Source organism: Haemaphysalis longicornis, unplaced genomic scaffold (genome assembly GCF_048455015.1).
Source record: "Haemaphysalis longicornis isolate Haplotype H1 unplaced genomic scaffold, Haemaphysalis longicornis Haplotype H1 scaffold_3, whole genome shotgun sequence".
Lineage (NCBI taxonomy): Eukaryota > Metazoa > Arthropoda > Arachnida > Ixodida > Ixodidae > Haemaphysalis > Haemaphysalis longicornis.
This window is the reverse complement of record NW_027526335.1, coordinates 177,527,404-177,539,440: the sequence shown is the minus strand read 5'-3', so window position 1 is coordinate 177,539,440 and position 12,037 is coordinate 177,527,404. Positions and strand designations below refer to the sequence as shown.

Here is a 12,037-nt window from a genome sequence, read left to right as displayed (position 1 = left end):
TTTCTTAAAGCGTGTTTGCAATAACTGGCTCAACCAGCAGAAAGCTTGAAGAGAGGAACAGCGCTAAAGACAGTACAAAGGGGAAAGTAGACACGCAGTGCTGACTGCCAACTTTGGACTTGTACGGACAGCAGCTGCAAGGGCTCCCTCCAGCGAACGAATCTGCTCGATGCATCCTTGAGGTAGTGGAAGGTCTGCCGACGAGTACACTGCGAAGGGTGGACCCTACCCATGGGGTGAAACTCCTTCGTGATAGAATTTCAGACTGTTCCTGTCGGACAAAGAGGGTGGTTTTGCCGTCTTGCCCTCTTCGAGCTACGACGACAGGGTGACCTCTGCCACTTCGGCAAGGCCAGTATCCGGCCGGCTAGTATAAAGATGCAAGGAAGGCGGCCTCACACATTTGGCGGAGTTCATAAAGGAGGGGGCCTTTCGCTCAAGATTTTCGTCGCAGCGAAAACCCACAAAGAAGGCTGCTCGTTCCGGGCTATCGTAACCGAAAGAGGGGACTTGGCAGCGACAATTGGGAGCATTCCTTCAGGCATCCCTGTCCCTGCTACCTTTCGACAACCCCTACCTCATAAGGTCTGCACGTGAAGTCGCCACGTTCCTGGAGACACTGGTAGCGCAGAAAGTGACAGCGTTGTAGGTAGACATAAAGGACCTTTACTATTCACTGCCTCAACAAGACCTTATCGATGCTGTCGAGGAGGCCATTGACAGGTACGGGCCAGTGCCTTTTCAGAACTCTTGTAGTACAACCATAAGCAGGCTTCTCAATTTGCTAAGGGTCTAAGTGCATGGTGATCGCTACGAGCAAAAAACTGGTGTTTGTATTGGTTTCTGCGTGGCACCAGTTCTAAGCGACATCTCGTTGGCCAACTTGGACCGCACCTTGGATGTGAACCTCCAATGCTGCAATGCCGATGATTCGCTATGTCGATGATTTCCTACCGACCTTTGTGTCCCCATCTGAGCAGTATCACCAGTGTGCCAATGCCATTTTTTTTTTCAGTTTTTAGCACCACACTTGGTCAGTACAACATAACCCGAGAAACTCTTGTCCACCTCTGAGTTGAGGTTCCTTGATCGTATGCTTAGCTTTCAAGCTGATCACGTTTGCTGGCAATACTCCCCACGGTCAAGTTAAGGGCATGCTGCCCTCTACCTCTGCACACTCAAAAGCTGTAAAAAGGGGCATTGCTCTGTCTGCAATGAAAAATGCGTTGTCTGGGTCATGTACCTACTTGACTTGGGCACAGCCTTCAGAACCAAGTTCAGAGGCTGTGCTCAGCTGGATACCCTGACGGGCTGCTTCGTAGCCTCGCAGAAATGCGGCTGTTAGAAAACCGCAAGAGTGCTGGGAGCAAATCCCAACCTGAGGAACCCCGTTGTGGAACCGCCGTTATCCCGTATGCTCATCAGGTGTCGCTCAGGGTTAAGAAAGCGGCCGCTCGAGTGGGGGTACAGGCACGGCACGGCACAGACTACCAAGCTTATTTGGTGCAGAAAAAAAAAACACTTGTAGCGGTTTTTTCTGCACCAAATTGGCTTGGTAGTCTGTGCTGTGCCGTGAATAACAGAGAATGAAAAGCCAGCTGCAATGTAAAGCATGCCCAACATTACGCCAACTGCAGCGTAGGTGTGGTGTATGAAATCGAACCGTCAAGCGGCCGGTCCTATGTCGGCCAGACAGGACGGTGCATCAAAGATCGCCTAAGGGAGCACGCGTACTGCCTAAAACAGGGCACGGGCACCTTGCTTCGCACTGTTCAAAGTGCAGTGGGTGCATGCCGGCCGTTGAAAGTTGCCATACTAAGGCGATACTAAGAACAACGCACGCAAGATATTCAAAGCACCAGTCATACACCAAAGGGGAAAAGATCGCATCGGCAGTCCTTCGTTGGATTTAAAATGGACAAGGGGATTAGGTATCTCACTTCATAACTGCCAGTACTGTTATATCTATTTTTTGCATATGTTCATGACTCTCGCCACGAGTGTACGCTGTCAGTCACTTCACAGGGAAGCGATACCTTCCATAGTACGGGGGTTTATTACGCGGACAACCACGATACAAACACTACACTGCACTACGCACCTAGCCCCTGGGGCATACAGCCGTCAGCGTGTGCCCAGCCCGTAGTCGGGCAGCAGTTAGCGTCCGCCGGCGTTGGCTGGCCGCAACGCTCGCTGACGTAAGGGAAGGGGGCTCTCTGTGGCCGCTACACATTTCAAGCCACTGGACTCGACCAGGCAGCATCGGCGCTCGTCCGCTGACCCTAGACGGTGCAAGCCGTCTCACATCGCGTACGCGGGGGCAACCCACCAACGAGTGGAATATGCCCGCGGAGGCTCGCCGGACATCCTAGATAAACGCACCGACGCAAATCAAGGCATGTGCAAATCGACATGGTGGGTGCCGTGACCCACGGAAGTGGGAAACAACGGCCAATGCAAGAAACGGCCAAAAGTGGCCGAAAGGCATTTACGTACCGTGCGATCGCTGTGCGTTTCAAGGGCGGTCTCTCTCCGGGGAGACTCCTGCGCGCATCCCCCGTTGCCTCGTAGGGAGAGGAGGGAGGCGCGCGATGATAGCCCTCGCCCCACCAAGGAGGAGGACGTTGCTAGCGCCTCCTCTCCCCGATTTCAGGGGCTTGGCCCCCACATCTCCTTCTGAAAAAAAGTGTTCAAAAGCCTCCTTTCTTTTCAATAAAACTTCAGTTGGCAGTCAGCGCTGTGTGTGTGTCTAGTCTCCCCTTTCTTCTGTGTTTAGCGCTGTTTTTCTCTTTAAGCATTATGTATCAACTGGCCCGCGTTACCCCCCTTTTACAGAAGAATGCCATTGGCTGCCGCCAATGATAACCTGCCAGTCTCCTTTGGCAGTCACTCCCACTGTCCCTTATCGCTTCCTCCATCCTGTCATCTGCGTGTTGCCACTCTTTACACTCTGCTTCCCTTTTTACCTTCTTTTTGTTCACTTTTCCACACTTTTTCATTAAATCTTAGTATCTTTGCAATAACTCGCTTTCTTGAATAGTTTAAAGTAGCCCACCAGACCACTGCACGACTAACACAATGCTTGGAGCATCGTCCAGGTCACTACACACATTTGGAACATGGAAGCGTTTCATGAAGTTTGTCTGCATGGCAAAGCTAAAGTTCCCACAGCATGCAGCCAATGATTTATTGCATTGTCACCTCAAGCAACGTACAGCCGGCCACAACCAACTGTACAATGCTACGTTGCTTCAAAAGCAGTGACGTCCCTATTCCTGTATTGAAAAGCCAACGGCGAGACAGCACTGCACAGCTGCATTTCCTTACAGCTAAACATTCACACCACTGACGGGCTCGAAGACACGCTTTTCCATCAAAAAACAGTTTGGCTGCTCTACACTGTTTGAAAATTCTCTTTAAACACACGTTGAAATGTATTTATTGGGCCATGTTGGGACGTCTTGCCTGAGCAATTCGGATAACATCAATGTATATGAGAAAATTGCTAGAGTTGTACCTGTTGTACTTAAAGGGATCCTGCAACACTTACCATCGACTACTCGGAATGTATTTTGGGATAAAGTCTATTGTCCCAGCAATCTCCTCCCGCAAGAATTCTGAAAATCTGTTCACTATCACCGAAACTACGCGCGATGAAAAATCGCGCATAAATGTTCCCTCTCAACACAACTGCAGACAACGCGACGAAAGCTGCGCGCTCTCTCCCGGAGAGGGGGGCGGCGTGCAGCGTTCTGTTCGGCGGCCTTCGATATGTCACAGGCCGGGGACTTTCGTCCTTTTCCCCGCAACGTGGACAGGTCTATTTCCGGTCTGGTGCCCCAAAAAAGCAGGCATGGTGGCCTGCTCGCAAGCAAGTGCTCAGGCTGGCAGGGCGTTTTTGGAGCAATAAACGTTTGTTGTATAGTGGGCTCGTTGAAAGTGGAATATTTAGTCCCTTTAACAGTTTCATGTAGGAGCACGTCAAGTTTTCATAAATCGCCGTCTCTCAAGTTTTATCTTTGTGTCTGTTTTTGTTGTGTCACACTTAAATTGCGTCAGGCAGACATAAGTAGCTCTTTTTGATGGTGAAGCTGTTTGTCAAATCGTAATTTTTTTTTCATTCCTGCAGTTAAGAATACCAAGAAAATGCCGACCAGACCCACTTGGGGAGATTGGCCAAGATTGGCGAAACAAGAAACCAAGCATTCGCTGTAATGTTGGCCAAACTTCCTAGAACGAGAAGGACACGTCATCATAGCGTACGCCATGCCAAGGTGATGTCAAAGGATTACCACTTCCAAAAAAAAAAGAAGGAAACTGTGATGCAGTGAAGGTCGTTGCGGCAGCGAAGAAGAAGCAAATAAGCTACAATCGTGGGCTTATTAAACCGTCGTGATGATCGTGAAGGTTGAAAATAGCTTCGCTACCTTCAAGTCTTACGTGTTAGTGCGAGATTCCTTCATTCTTTTAATCAGTGTTTACAGCCCTCAGGTATTCTTTTTTATGTCTTTTTCTGTATATGCGATGCTTGAGCAAGAGAGAGAGGCTACTGAACATGAATGTGAGCAGTGTGCTTGTAGAATTCGACCAATGGATTGTTGTAGTCCAGCAGTTGTATGGGACAATTCAATGGGTACGTTTAACTGTTGGCATCTGTGTGCCATCATAAAGAATAACATTATTGGTTTCCCTGTCGTAGATACACGTTGTAGACGTCGTCGGTAGAAATTATTTCCATTTATGTAAAATGTTTGATGCCTATATTGACAACGTTGGAGGCCTAAAACGTAGTTTTGCCTGCCGATTTTAGACGCCTAAAACGTGCTTTTTTAATGCCAAAAAAAATCCGGCCTCTATACATCACACAGAATCGTTAAGACCCCAAAAACTCTAGCTGTGCTCACAGCAAAAGAAGACATTGCACAGCAACTTCATACTTGTTAAACCTATCTGTTAAACCTGCAGAGGCAATGGCCATAGCTTGCACCACTGCGATCAACCATACCACACAAAAGTCACACTCTAATACACCCGTTGCCTATATACCAAGCTGGATTAGCACCACCCAAGGCTCTACCCATCCTCCAAAATCTTCCAAGGAGAAGACATCGAAATTCTCACATTCTGGGCCACAGGCCCTTTGAACAATGCAGCACATGCCACTGCCCGCCAACTTCAATTCCGGGCATCCCCAACTTCAACACAACAAAGCCTGAGTGGCACAGAACCCCCCGCTCCCATTGACCCTATTCACAACTCTATACTCCCTCACTAGGCACACCAGAACATATCCTGCCCCACATCCCTCACTGCCAAGCTGTCAAGCACACATACTCTGCAGCCTGCCAACCGAAACCTTGCACAACCCCCCCCCCCCCGTCCTCTCACACACCCCAGGATCCCTCTTTTCACCTAACTGCCCACACTGCACACCACCTGTCACAACACACCATCTCGTCTGCTGCTCAAAAAACCCACGGGCAGAGGGAGTCTGTGTTGACCAGCTAAGCTGAAACAAGCCCTGGTAACGCGAGCCCTGGATTCAATGAACGCTCACGGCCTCCTGAACATGCGAGGCTGACCACAAACAAATGTGTATTCCTCCTCACGCAACCCAGCAAACTCAAAAGAAGCGACATTCCACCCACGCATCAGCACACGCAGTGGTCACCAAAATAGCTTCTTAGGCATTAAGTGAATCGTCATGGGGAATACGAAAGGAGAATAAAGGAGGTAAAATACAAAAGTAACAGCTTACATTGCGGCCCAAAGCGTGCCAGCGCTGCAAAGTCCCATTGGTGCCACCGTTGCATGTGGCCTGGAAGCACTGGGAAAGCGTCGACGTCACTTGAAAACTGAACTCTGGCACAGGGTGGCTCGTCCTGTGTGCTGCACACAAAAAGGCAAAGAAGAAAGTGCCATTTCACCCTGTGGGGGCTAATTTCGGGTTGAGGAGAAATTATTCCGCACTAAAAGCAAAAAGTTGCCCAAAGATAATGTAAAGAAGAGAACGAAAAGATGTCTCAAAAAACAAAAAAGAACTTCACTCTGGGTTGACGAGTTCAGATTGCAGGAGCAGTGAACTTGCATCTATCTGCTCAGCCTATCATCGAAACGCCAGCCCAACGTCAAGTCTGAACACCACTTATGCACCAGAGAACACATCACAAAATCGAAAATGTGTTCCCCTTGCAAGAATGGTTATACGCAGGCAGTGCCCAAGTGTCTTCTACTTCAAGCTGCTGTGAGAGACATTTTCTGTTCAGATTTGCTAAGGCCCTGAGCCCATACAAAGCCACATTCCAAGTTGCATCCCTTTAGGGGCACAAGCTAAATGATGCTGCGGTGGCAACTGTGGTAATATCTTCACACTGCAATCTTTACTCCAGACTTTCTCATGCAACTGAACTGAATTTATTATGGAATGTTATGACCAGTGGAGGATGCCAAGAAACCTCATACCAGAGACCGCAATTTTAAAGACACATGGGGCATCTTCAATTTCCTCTTACAGTCGAACACAGATATGCTGAACACGCATATATCGAATTATTGTCTGTATCGAACAGTCTGAATGTCTCCTTGGAAATCCCACGCAAAAATATAGCGCTGTTGTACGCGTGTATCGAGCTCCTGATCACGGGCACATTCGATATGTCAAACGCTGCGCCGCAAGTTACCGCTTGTCGCGACTTCGAAGAGCTCTGTGATGTGCAGAGATTTCAGATAAGCTTTAGACTGGACAAAATTATTTTACATTTCGAATTATCGACATATCGAACCTTTTCACGATCCCCTTGGAGTGCGATATATGCATCTTCGACTGTATAAGTGCCTTCAAACATTGTTGAGACAGTGCCTGAGGAGATACTGCAAGCCCAATTTGATCTGTTAATGTGTTTTTTCCCCACATGCAGACAGGAGGAAGTAGTGAGAACATCCCGCCACATTGCCACTATCACCAAACTCTTATGAAAGTCTTCCACGGCAATCTTTCCACTGCTGCAGCAAAAAAGCATCTGTGGTCACCTACAGAGATGAAGGCATTTTCTGGGGTAGCGATTCTACACCCAGCAAGAAAAGCTAACCCGGCGAATGTAAAATGTGGTCTATTTAATTCCCGATTAAGCAGCGAAGTATTCTCACGACTATAATTTAAAAAATAAAAGGCCACAAATGCATTTTTTGCACAAAATCTTTGTGCAAATAGGTGGTGCGGAACACACAAATATTTCGAATGTCCGTGACAACATTGTTCCAACCGCAGTATGATGCTAGCCGCGTACAGTAAAGTGCCAATTATGCGTCAGCCAGTGTAGGCTTCATATATACAGGGCGTGTTTTAATGCAAACCGAGCCCGAACTGGCAAGATGACATCCCCTGTGTGGCCTCTTTCTAGCGCAAGTCCCCTGCACTTCATGCTACACGTCATAAAACTCTAGAAGCAAATGCGCTTGGTGCAATATTTCCCCCGTGTAATAAAGCGCGCACGGTACTTGGCAACGTGCACTTTTTTTTTCTATAACGGGAAAGCTTTTTGGTATCTCCCTTCCTGCCAACTTAAACAAGCGCGAACCCGGGGAGAATGAGGGCAGAATTACATAACGCTTTGTTTCTGCAGCGTATGAGGAAGCCGTGGCAGCGAAGCTGCGGCGTGCGCCAGAGCAACCCGGGCTGTGCGAAGTGCAAGTCACGGTGGATGAGGCGCTGGCCGAGGGTTCTAACTCGTACAGTGGTGATCTCGCTAAGGGTGAACACAGGAGCGCGTGGCTACCGGTACTATCAGAGCAGCCTACCGTGCGCAGCGCGAAACATCACGCATGCGCTGTGCGTCCCGAGTGATATTTCGCTTTCAGCACGCACATCCCGTCGTCGGAGCGTCTGCTCGTCGTCTGCTGTGTTGCGTCTCGTCGGCTAATGGTAGCTTGTTTTGATCCGCGATGCCTGGATTCTTGCATGAAAACGCCCAAATATAAAAATGTAAAGGATGATAGTTTTCTCCTGCATATTGAATGAAGGTCGTAGCGCCTGCGCCACCTTTGAGTGACCACCGTCGAAGCCTTGAATTGCGTGCTACTATATGCATTTAAAGGGACACTGAAGTGAATTTGTCAAGCTCCCGTTTTTGCTTGCACTGTGTAGACTGGCTCAAATTAACACACTATTCATCGTTTATCCGGTTGACAAATCGGTAATTATTTTACAAAGCGCGAAAGAAGAAAAACTACTATGCGCGGTTTGCGGCGGCCGCACCAACTAAAGGCTGTGACGTCAGGAGGGGGGGGCACCGTGATTGGACGATGCCCAAGGTTAGCAATCAAAAGTTTCGGTTTCGGTTTCGGTTCTGTAAAACAACATGCTTGACATCTGATGGCGTTGTTGGATGGGCATTCTCGATTTCTCAATTATCGCCGTACCGCGCTTCTGCCATGTTGTCGGCAGAAGCGCGGCCTCTCCCAGGGCGGCTTGGAATCGTAGAAATCACTAGACGAGGCCTACGCAGTGGATGAACGTCCTCCGCGTCACCGCAGACTCTCAAATGCCATGCGCTTTTCCCGCATATTCGGAGCTTGCCTCACTCATGTCTGTTCGTAAAAAGCTAGTTCGCACCAGGCCAAGGGTGTGCTGATTCAGGCCTGGGCCCACTGCCCGCAAGCAGTCGGTGCTTGTGGCAACAGCACGCCAACGAGAACCCGCTAGCGCGTCATTGTCAGTATGCGCGCGTTCTGCGATCTCGCTCGTGGAGCAGTGAACGTTACGGCCCAAAAATGGTGAACTCAGTTCAGAAAACATCGGCCGCATACGAAAAAATCAACTTACAAAAAAAAATATACATGTACCCTCGGGGATTCGAACTTGCGACTTTCAAAACAAATTCCAGCGCCTCAGACCGCTAGGCTACGAGCCGGCGCTGGCCGACTTGGATATATAAGGTTTATAATGTATGACCAGTTTACACTTTTATTTATTTTAAGCATTTTAAGTACTTTATGTGACTATTTGTTGTATATCACTCCTGCAGTAAGTGTCCCCCAAACTTCCTCAATATCTCACGTCTAGCAATTGCATTTCTTTGACGGAAAAGCGTTCGCAGATGTGCGGTCGTGCTGCTGACCGCTGTGCTTGTTTACCCAGCGCAAAAAAGTGCTTCCTGCTCCCTAGTTTTGCGCTGTACGGTAAAAGTTTCAGGTGATTTTATTTTCTTAGTACCTATATTGACTTCGCTGACTCTTCTCCCGCCTTCAATTGGCCTTAGATTTTCCTACTAGCGTAAAAGTCAGCGAAGCGTCGCATGTGCACTTGTGCAGCGCTTGTGTGGAGCGACCCGGACTGTGAGTTTGACACAGTGTACAAACTAACAAAGTAAGGAAAGGCACATTCTTTCATTCACAAAGGTGTTGTGGCTTAGTTTCAATTGAGCGAGCGAATAGCGACGACCCGTCGGCGGCCGGCGGACGAAACGCTGGGCCGACTGACTCGATCGGTAGGTCGGCTGGTCGGCGAACCGTGCAGTAGCGCAGCCATTTTCCAGCTCATCTCCTGCTGACGTCACACGAAAACGCCACAGAAAATGGGCGAGCGTAAAGAGAGGAGGACAGCATTTTCGAATTGATTTTTCTACTAAATAAATTCGCGTAAACGCGGCCAGAGTGGTCGAAACAATGCCTACGGACTCCGAACTACAATTTGCGCTAGTAATCCCGCAATGTTTACAAATCACTTCAGTGTCCCTTTAAAAGACTTTTTGTAAGCACTTGCAAAAATAAAGTGCTGTTGAAATCTGCGTGATGTATTGAGTCTGTTTGAAACATGTGGGCGAGTTACGCTGCTGTGCCGAAACCACTGTATTGGAGGTAATGAACGAATTACCACTCACACGGAAACATTTTTCATCTGGATTGTAGTTTCCACTGATCCATACAGTGGCTGATAGATCCACCGCTACACGCGCGATAAACATAGCAGACGACGCAGAGACGCTCCGATGACGCTGTGCGCGTGCTGAAAGAATAGTCTCGCTCGGCACGCACAGCGCATGCGTGATGGTTCGCGCTGAGCACGGTAGGCTGCTCTGATAGTACCGGCGGCCACGCGCTCCCGTGTTCACCCTTAGGGAGATCACCACTGTACGCCCAACAAATGCCGTGGTTGCGACTCAACACCTCCCGAGTTCGGCAACAGGGTGGATTGATTTTTGCTGCGCTACTAGTATCACTGAATAAGGGCTCTTGTACAAATAAAAGCGTAGCTTATTTAGTGGCCCCTAGCAACGATGACTCACGTGATCTGCGTAATCAAGCTTGAAAAATAAAAATTGGCCGCGTATCTGCTCCTTTCGTTGCAAATGTCGTCAAAAGACGATAGTCTTTGTAGACAGTTGCCAAAGAAATGCCCCCCTTTGCTTTCCCGCTCACCTCTCGTGCTGTTCCTGTACCGTCGCGCTCATTCCAAGGTAAACACACTAAAGGTTTGCGCAAGGCGATTTGAATTTACCGCGTTCCCCTGCTACAGGCCGGGTTCCTCGATGCCAGCGCTGCAGTACGGCGGAGACGCGCGTGAATGGAGGCGGCCGACTAGAAGGTTTATAGAGCCGCGTAGCCGTGCTCCACGTGCGTTCGAAGCAGACCGTGGAACCTAGCTAGTGGAACCTTTCGTTGCTGTTGGCGCGTGATTTTTCATATGCCGCCAGGAGGCGGTGGTTTTCTGCAGTAGATGTAGAATATCATTTGCTATCGAAAAGCCAAGCATCTATGAATTTTTTAATAAAGGAACACTGTAAATATCCCTTGTGTACTAATTTCCCGTCTTATATTTGCGTAATGTCTTGTTCTTGTTCAACAAAGTTGACAAGTATGAACATATAAACCGGGCTCACACGTTTACATGTGGCTGTGAGTATATAAGACTATTGCGCAATATCAATTTTACTTTGGCCGGGTGGCTGAATCGAGTCACAGACAGACAGACTCTCGAGTCACAGACAGACAGACAGACAGACCAAAATTTCTGGGTTTAAGTAGCCCAAGAAAGACTATCGTCTTTAAAAAACTATCATGCGCCGTACGGAGTAGCGTCCAGCGGAAAGAGCACTTACGACCGCCAAGCCGAGACGCACGTGACCACTCGCTGCTGCGACGTGTAATTTGCGCTGTCATGCTTTTGTCAAATTGGAAAATAATCTGGAAAATAATGTTTCAAGACAAGCGTTCTTCAGCCTGTCAACGCACCAAGCCGAGACGCACGTAACCACTCGCTGCTGCGACGTGTAATTTGCGCTGTCATGCTTTTGTCAAATTGGAAAATAATCTGTTTCAAGATAAGCGTTCTTCAGTACAACTGCCTGTCAACGCTTACTGCGGCATTCACCTGACCCCTAATCTAACCTGTTGCCGCTCCTTGTCGAGCGACAACATGCTGCCTCGATGAAGTTTGCTGAGACAAATGGCAGCTGGAGTTTACCGCTTGCTTGTCCAGTTGTTGACTCCACGCAGAACCCACTGAAGACTGCGTACCAAACTTAAAACTGGGATTATGAAATCCGCTGTTGACAAAACAACTCCGGCACGTGAACTTGATGCTGCGAGGCGAACAGCGAGTGCCGCGACTTTTCGGCTGCGGCTGGATATCGGATGGCTGATGGTACGTTCGTACGGCCATAAGCATCTCTGATGTGCAGTCATGCGTGTCATGAAGCTGCGTTTGTCCATCAGCCGTTACGGTGCTGTTTTACTGCCACAAGTAAACAAAACATGCCTTTTTTTCTTAATCTCATCTGCGTCAGTGGGCGGAACACAACTTTGTTACTTAATTTACACTACGTTTCGGTTTCGTTTCCAATGCACGTAGTGTGTGCCCAACCTGGCAAAAATTTGCCCCGCTGCAGGATTTCTGCAGTTTGACGAAATATTCTGAGCGGTTTTTTCTTCTCTACTGCTGAACAAAGCAGTACACAAATAAGAGTGTAAATTTCAAGTTAAAATTAAACCGGTGCGAGCTAGGTGTTTCTGTGGTTGCTCCAAACCGACTTTAAACCCC

General features: G+C 48.6%; 1 long non-coding RNA gene across 1 annotated transcript; it reads right to left on the bottom strand.

The window, feature by feature from the left end:
• Nucleotides 1–2,502: 2,502 nt before the first annotated feature.
• On the bottom strand, nucleotides 2,503–11,608 carry LOC144173577 (uncharacterized). Its single transcript, XR_013323325.1, has 3 exons — nucleotides 11,462–11,608; nucleotides 5,759–5,889; nucleotides 2,503–2,676 (listed from the first exon to the last, which is right to left on the bottom strand). It is a non-coding gene; the product is annotated as an uncharacterized LOC144173577 (long non-coding RNA).
• Nucleotides 11,609–12,037: the final 429 nt, after the last annotated feature.